Source organism: Trachymyrmex septentrionalis, unplaced genomic scaffold (assembly GCF_001594115.1).
Source record: "Trachymyrmex septentrionalis isolate Tsep2-gDNA-1 unplaced genomic scaffold, Tsep1.0 scaffold191, whole genome shotgun sequence".
Classification (NCBI taxonomy): Eukaryota; Metazoa; Arthropoda; class Insecta; order Hymenoptera; family Formicidae; genus Trachymyrmex; species Trachymyrmex septentrionalis.
Window position 1 is genome coordinate 274713 of NW_017305083.1, and position 8599 is coordinate 283311.

Sequence of the window (8599 nt, forward strand, 5' to 3'; positions counted from 1 at the left end):
ATTTACCGCTCGTCGTATTAATTTAAATGCACCACACGAGTTATGCGTTTTCCGCTTCTGAGAATTCGCATTGGTGTATAATGTGTGAATCCTGAGCAAGTACAGCAAAAGCCGTTGCATAATGAAGTATCATAACTTTTTGCTTTCGTCACAAGAAGACGTCATTCTGTATGAGGTGAGAAAAATGAAAAAAAAATCTCACAAGGTCAAATGCAACATTAAAAAATAGCATCGCTTTTACCTTAAAGATTACAATGACGTCAGACTCATTGACGAAGCTATCGTTCCGTAATGACTCGGATAATTATGTAATGTTTTGCATAATGCGTTCGTTTTTTTTTTCAAAGAGTTATTATTTTGATTGTGGACAATACAATAAACTTACGTTTTTAATTCTCTGTAACTAATTGTCGGTTGTTCTAAATACATTGCATCACAGGCCTTGAGAAAACGATACAATAATACAAAGCTAGAAACATAAATTTTTTGCTAATTGTTAATTGCGGTAATAATTTGATCGCAAACTACTAAACGATTATTAGCACCAGTGGAAAACGAGTCGTTCAAGGAAAAGTCCCGGGTGTAGTTTCGCCTGATTGCTCCGGAGGCGGTAACACCAAATAATTACGGAAATCCCACGGGGCTTCCGAACTCTAGGCAAATTACTAGGTAAGTTATCGCCGGAACAACTCATCAAACGAAATAACTAATTAGTCGATATCAAAGTGTTGATCGAATCATCTCTCTTCCGCTTCTCCCCCACTTCCAGTTATTCGGTAGTTGTTATACCGTTGAATTTTTCTTAATCTAATTTTTATTCCACAGATTTCGTGCGACGAGTTTCTTTTTTACTATAACACGATCAGATTTTTCTTGAGCGTAATTTAAAGATATAGTATTGGATTACGGTAGGAAACGTGAGCTGGTTGTTACATTTTCTCGGAAATTCAGTTATTTGAAGCTTCAATAATCAATATTCAAATAGGTTAAATTTTCAAAAAGTCATAAGTTTTGCGCTCTACAGACATAAAAAAGAAAGGATTTGAGGTGATCACAAAAAGGATCCATATCGTATTAAAAACACGATTATTGTTTTGTGTCCATTAATCCAGTATATACGCAGTGTTTTAAAATTCATGGTCTAACAGATATATAAATATATGATATATATATATATATATATATATATATATATCAGTTGTGTGCATTAATGTTATTTGTAATTCCCCAATCCTCTTGCAATAATAACGCAGTGCAATTTCAATGACGACAAAAACATTTGTGAAAATTTCTGAGGGTCATACAGTTGATTGCGTAAATTACAAAACTATAACAAGGATAAATGAAAAAAAAAATAATTATTTAATGTAGAATAAAGATAAAGTATATTTTTTTAACATTTTATTATTGGCTCAATTTAATATTTTCATGGTGTATCAGTTTCGACAAGCATTAATACGCGAATTTAATTAAAACAATGGTTTAAGGTAATTATGGTAAATTATCACGAATATAGAGAATAGCACGCGATATATTCATACGCATTCGTTGCTTATTATCTACTGCAGTCACGTTCCTTGTTGTCTTTGGGGCTCATAAAATATTCACGGATTAAAATATACGTGATGTTCAGCCAAAAATAATAATATTACTTTATACAGAGCCAGTATCAGTCGCGTGTTAATGTTTAATCGTAACATTATCATGGTCATCATGGATTATAGGAATAATACATAAGGTATGGATATTTGATGACCTTGTGAGCTGCGTCACGTTTCGCGGATTTAATTATAAGTTCGAATAGAGATAATTTGATAGAATAATTTTATTTAGCCAATAGCAATTCCTTCTTTCTTGGATTTTCGTAAAAGACGTTCCAAAATTGCTAATTATGAGAGTTCACGCTTTCATAAAGAGATCGCGAGGGATTGGCATAGCAATCAAATGATTAGCGTACTTATTTTAGATTTGTATTCGACGATACTGTTTGTGTGATGAGGATTATATCATTATATCCTCAGACTGAAAAGCGAAGTGGTCAAACGTCGAAATGTCAAAACTTGGCCGAAGCAATCTTGGTTCAATATTCATCTCTGAGTTCGCAAAGAGATAGGTATTCTTCTGTGATAGTCTTGCGAGGTTAAAACACATTATTAGCAACCGTGGATCGATATTATACATATATACATATAGTCTCTTCGATAAGCAAACGGTTATTGACCTGCCAAAGGAGAGCTACTCCATTGTTTCCCGCGTTCGCGTGTTGCATCTCCGAGTATAACAAAATGCTACAATATATTAAATTCATAATGTCAAATTATATCCAATTTGAGTGACTTTTAATCATTTCTAGATTGTCACTATTCCTATGTTGTTAATTTAACTAAAACAATTTACACAACGGTTCAAATAAAAAAAAATTTATTAAATTTGTTTTAAATTTAATTTATTATCTACTAAGTACTTATATTAATATGGATATCATTTATTTTGAAACTAACCACAGAAATGGATTGATTTATATATTTTGATACGCAATAAAAATTAAAAATAACAAAATATTTAGCTTAAAGGATTGGATTATAATGTTCCTTTAATATCTAACAGAGTTAACGATGCGCGTTACAGATGTGAATTATAACGATGTAGATATATTTCGTACAAGTTTTGAAGTGTTAGAAACAGAACAATATTACTTTCTTGCCACCTCAGTACACTTGCTATTAAGAAACTCTCTTAGTTGTGATATAATTTACTACAACTCGATTATACATATAATGCAGCCACGTCGCGTTTTCTATTACTTCTTTAGAATTATATTCCGTACAGGTCGCGATACATTTACAAAACACGAAAGAATATTGTAAAGTCAGAAATAATAAATCACTTTTAATTAAACTTTTAGATAATTATAATTATTTGTGTCCATTTTTTATGGATGCTTTTAATTCATATATTTTACATTAAGCAACGCTTTGTTGGTACTCAATTGCTACGTTTCATATTTGAATTCTTAAAATATCGAACAATGTTATTATCAAAGTATTACTGGGAAATATCTTTTTTCGATTAGAAAAGATATAAGATTTGGATTGTACGAAGTGTTGTGGTATATAAATTTTCCGCTTATCGAGGTAATTTCAAAAATGACAGAAAGATTTGTATTATTCAGCAAGTTTATTATAAACGATACCAATTTGGTAATCTCTGGGGAAACGGCGAATCGCTGGTTTTAATCGCAAAATTTTGAATGCGAAGGGTCGGAGAATTTCTCCGGTAAAGCGACAAATATATAGTATATGTATATTCCTGGTTTAAGTCGATTTCATTTTTCATCATTGTGCCATCGCAAATTTTTCAAACCGTTCGAGATTTTTTTATCACGTGATTTAATTCGCGATCACGTTTACATATGATAAATTCTAATTACATACTGTGGTCAACATGTTTGCATATGATAAATCCTAACTACATACTGTAGTCAACATGTATGTATTAAGACCAAAACGTAATAAAATGTGAAATATTAATTTAATGAATTTGCAAATACAAGCAAATATATAATATTATAATATCCAATCTCTCTCTCTCTCTCTCTCTCTCTCTCTCTCTCTCTGTCTCTCTCTCATGTACATATACACAATATGTACACATTATCGTTCATAAATTTGGAAACACGATTTTCTCATGTCTCATAAAAAATTAAATATCTTAATAAAAAAATTATAGAAAAGTTTTTAAATAAATTTGAAAAAGAAGAGACTGAGCTAAAAATTTGTTAGTTTCGCGATTCTATAATACTTTGTTCTTATATATAATTTATATAAAATTAAAAATTAATATTTTTCAATATTTGTGTTTTATTTTATAGCAGTGTACTTTAATGAAACATCATTGGACAAAAATTAACAAAATAGTATTTTAAAACAAATTTTCTAAGTCTTAAAATGATTTTAAGAAATAGTATGAGGGGTTTTGGGAAAAGAAATTTCTTCTGTAAAAATTTATTTTTATAAAATGTTTTTTAACTTCAAATTAAACAATCTATAGAAAAAAAAAGAAACTATTTTTTTGCTCAGTTTGCATAAATTCTTCCAAAATTCTTTATATATGTATATATAATTTATATATACAAATAATATATGTATATATAATATAATAAATACAATTTCTATATTTCCTGTTGTTAACAATACATTAAAAATGCCACTTGTAAACGTCAGATGAAGAAACAAAGGCAATATTTATCATCCGTTGAAAAACGAAACAGTATTCATTCTCTTCATAAACAAAAAATAGCTTTCACCCAATCTTCGTATCATACAACTTTAGTCTTTCCTCATAGGGAAAAAATAGTTTTCCCTTTTAATTATAATGCCTTCCTTACTCGATATCAAGAGATTAACTTTGAGAAACGTCATATCTGAAGCTGATGGAATCCTGTGTAATTAATTTTATTCTTGTCATCAAATGTATTTCGGAATTTTTTGGGGGAAATGAAACTGATTCGTTTGCTGCATCGCTGATTTCGGAACTTTAATTCTAGTTTCTTTTCTCTCCAGCGGACAAATAAAAGTACGAACAAAAACAACATCTGTAACTATAATATATATTTTAATGTAAGTTACTGAAATAATTATGGAGTTTGAACAGAAAATTGAACCTAGGAAATTAATTTCTTTTAGTTATTAATTTTTTTTACTTATTTACCATATATAATAGATCAGTAAAAATAATTTCTAGAATTAAGTTTTTTGTCAATTAATTTTTTTTATATTTTAAATTATTTTCATAATTAGTTTGGTCGTTGAATTATAAAGTTCAACGACAAAACTAATTATGAAAATAATTTAAAATATAAAAAATATTAATTGACAAAAAACTTAATTCTAGAAGTTATTTTGAAATGATAGCACTAAACGCGGATAAGTGTATGCATCGTTGGATTAGTTATCTATCTGCGTCAGTACCCGTTATTGTTTACGATAAGATACGTGCTATCCATATTTAGTAATCATCATTACTCTTGTCGTTTCGATCGATACATTATTCGTATGCACTTTATATCTATAAAATAGCAGATTATGTAGGAAAATTAAGATCGCTTCATACATTATAGTATATTATATAATAAATATGTACAAAATAGACTAAGTTTGGTGTGAACTTATCACTGGAGAATTAATTATATCGCAACTTTGTAAAGAGTAGCATTTCGCGTGCTTTGCGTATGTACCAGACGTATCTTTCGCTGTTTACATACAGTTCTCAAAGTTCTGATTGACATACGATATTCAACAAAATCACATTTCTGTTGAAATATGAATTTTATCTCAATTTTAGCGCACTGCTGGCACCGGTTAGGAGTTTCTTAACGGGTTTTAATATTTTCGTATGTACTCTATTCGTGATGTACATATATAAGAATAATTGGAGAATATTTGCAAAAATTATATTTAATCAAATCTCGCGATATCACTTTAATGTTTATTAAATTTGTGAATTTCAGATTACAATATTATTGCTTAGATTTTTTATCAAATTTTTTTCTGTTGTTATGTTTTAGTCATTGGTCACAGAATTCAAAACATACGACACTATAATCAAAAATGTACTAAATCTTAATAAATATTTGTTTGAATAGTACTAACTTAATATTTAGTTATGATAAATAAATATTTACTAAATAAAAAAAAGTTAAATCAACTTAATAGTTCTTGTATCAAATAAATGTATGTTTATATTTAGTAAATATTCAGTTAGTACCATTCAAAAAAATATTTATTAAAAATTTAGTATTTTTTTTTCAGTGCACGGATATTCTAAATGAACGATGGTTAAGCGATTTTTGTTATTATTAAAAATTAATCACACGCCAAAGAATCATTGACGATGTTTCTTAACAGTAATATTTTCCGTTTTAAACCAAAGGTATTGTAATTTATTGTGCAGAATTTGTTACTTGTGTAATATCATAATAGTCGATTAAATAAAGAAATGGGTCAAATATTGGATTTTAAAGTTGATGAGACATTGATTTATACGAGAGACTAAGTAAAAAAGATTTAGTATAAAAAATAATACAAATCATTAACATGCATTTTTGTGATGTTCACAGTTCTCATAAAAATGCATGTTAATGATTTTTATTTTTTTTTTATTCTAAATAGCAGTTCAATGCAATCAGTTTGAAGATCTTTTGCGTGCGTAATGTAAAACTTAATCTATGTGAAACTGTTATCGATAATTATTATCATATAATGATGACCTGTATGCTCCTTTGTTATTTATTACTGATGTAATTCAAAGAGTTGACTAAAATTGTATTTTATTAAAAATTAATCGGAGATTATTGTTATCTGGTTCGTCACGGGAGATGTAAGTTATCGCAGTAACAACGTCACTTTGAACACACATTGAAATGCAATGCATAAAGCGTTAAAAATTAATGCGATCGTATATGTCATAACGCATGAGAGTGAAACTTTTTGACATAGAAGGTGAAACACATAGCTTGAAATTCGCTTTCGCAACACGTCAGTGTTGTGCAAACATGTATACATCTAAACATTGTGACAGCTATATTGATTCGGAATGGATACAATATCCGAGGACCGAGAATCATATAAATGGCAGACGGAAACCACCAAAAATATTGGTCACGCTCTGTACCCCTATCTCCTTTATAACATTCCGCCTTTAAAATTAAAAATCAATATTTAGACTCAACAATTTAAAAACAAATTAAATGATAAAGGCTACAAGTCAGTGCAAGATGTTAAATGCTAATAAACGAATTTTAATATTAAAATAATTTCAATAATGCAAAGCTAAACGTAGAATAAATTAATGAAATAGTTAAATTAAAATAGTAAAATAGTTAAAAAAAGTTTTTATATTAAAAATAATATTATATTTATATATGTGCATCACCGACGATTGATGGGAACCCTTGCAATCGTTTTAGTTGTATAAATAGGTATGACGAAAAAAACTTATTTTTAATTATTTTACTATTTTAATTTAACTAGTTTATTAATTTATTCTAATCATTTTTTAATTCAGAATCATATATTGTACAATTTGGTTTTCTTGAAAATTAATGTTGATTCATCAAGGCACGTTGGTGCGACTTAATTTTTGTTTTTTTACAATTAACATGCAATTGTGAGGAGACATTTGTTGGAAAGTGGTATTTTTGTCACTAAATGCGGGGGGGGGGGCGGCGGGGGGAGGAATATTGGAGGAATAGCGAGAAAAGTAATTTCTTCGTAATTTTAACTAGAAGAACCTTTATAAATTATATTCGAACATCAAATTTATGTTTATATCATTTGGTAGTTTTGTAACTTTGCGACCTTTTTATTTGTATAATATTTTTTTGTTATACTGAGGATGACCTAAGGTCAAAATGTTTGTATTATTTTAATATTAAAATTCATTTATTAGCACTTAACATTCTGTATTGTTAACCTTTATGTCTTTAACTTGATCTTTAGATCGAGCATTGCGGAAGGTGTTATTTCGCTCTGCATTTATACGGAATAAAAGAGTTGCGCGATCTGATCAAATTCTATTCATCTTTTACGGCTTCTTATCATATGCATCTCTTTTACTTCGTATTTAGCTATTTTTGAAATTGGAAAAATTATAGGTGGAAATAATTTATTAGAAATGTACGCGATATATATATATATATATATATATATATTTAATTAATTTTTTAAATATAAAATTTAATTATATGATATATGCACGCGTGCGCCGCTGAGGAAATAATAAAATTTATCGATAAATGACTGAAGAGAAAGATTCAGATAAAAAATCCTCGCTCCATGATCCTTTGGCATACGTTTGGTTGAATGTTAAAAATCAATAGAACAGAAATTTTATTGCTGTTTGACCTATATCGTATCAGAATTATAATAGAACTGCCGCATTCGTCGGACATTATAGTTTTTGAAAAATATATATAGTTTCTTTCTTTGTTATAATATACAATTATAATTTCATCAATAAACAAGAATAATAACAATACAGTTAATAATAATATTATTACAATATATGCGCTATATATAAAAAATTATTATAAATAAATTAAAATAAAACAATTGAAGAAAATTTTTTTCAAATAGCGGCAATAAAAATAACAACAATAATAATATGTACAAAATATATTTAGTAAAACGTATAAGCGTTTGAATACACGTTTATAGATATATAAATATGTAAACAACGTGAATCCACATTTTACAATTAATACGTAATAAATGTAATATAACTTATAGTAATACTAATGTATTGTTATTATTTTCTTTGTTTCTGTGCAGAGAGTTTTCCGACGCAAACACACTACATATATTATTCGAATCGCGCATTTAATAATTGTCATTCGTCACGAGTGAGGAAGCTGCAGTCAGATTTCACAAGTTACATGATACGTGTATATTGATGATGACATCGGGCGTAACGTGTACGTTTCAATCGTAACAGAGTAGGAGGATGTTCTTCGCGTAAATTTATATCGAAATATGTACAATTTTGTGTGACAAAATCGATTCGCCAATGGCGCCAATGTTGAATTAATATTATATGCTTT

The 8599-nt window shown here is 28.4% G+C and overlaps 1 protein-coding gene across 3 annotated transcripts in view; it reads right to left on the reverse strand.

Moving 5' to 3' along the window:
* Window positions 1-8599, reverse strand: part of LOC108747111 (potassium voltage-gated channel subfamily H member 8) — a 31120-nt gene that overhangs the window by 20524 nt on the left and 1997 nt on the right. The window lies entirely within an intron of this gene.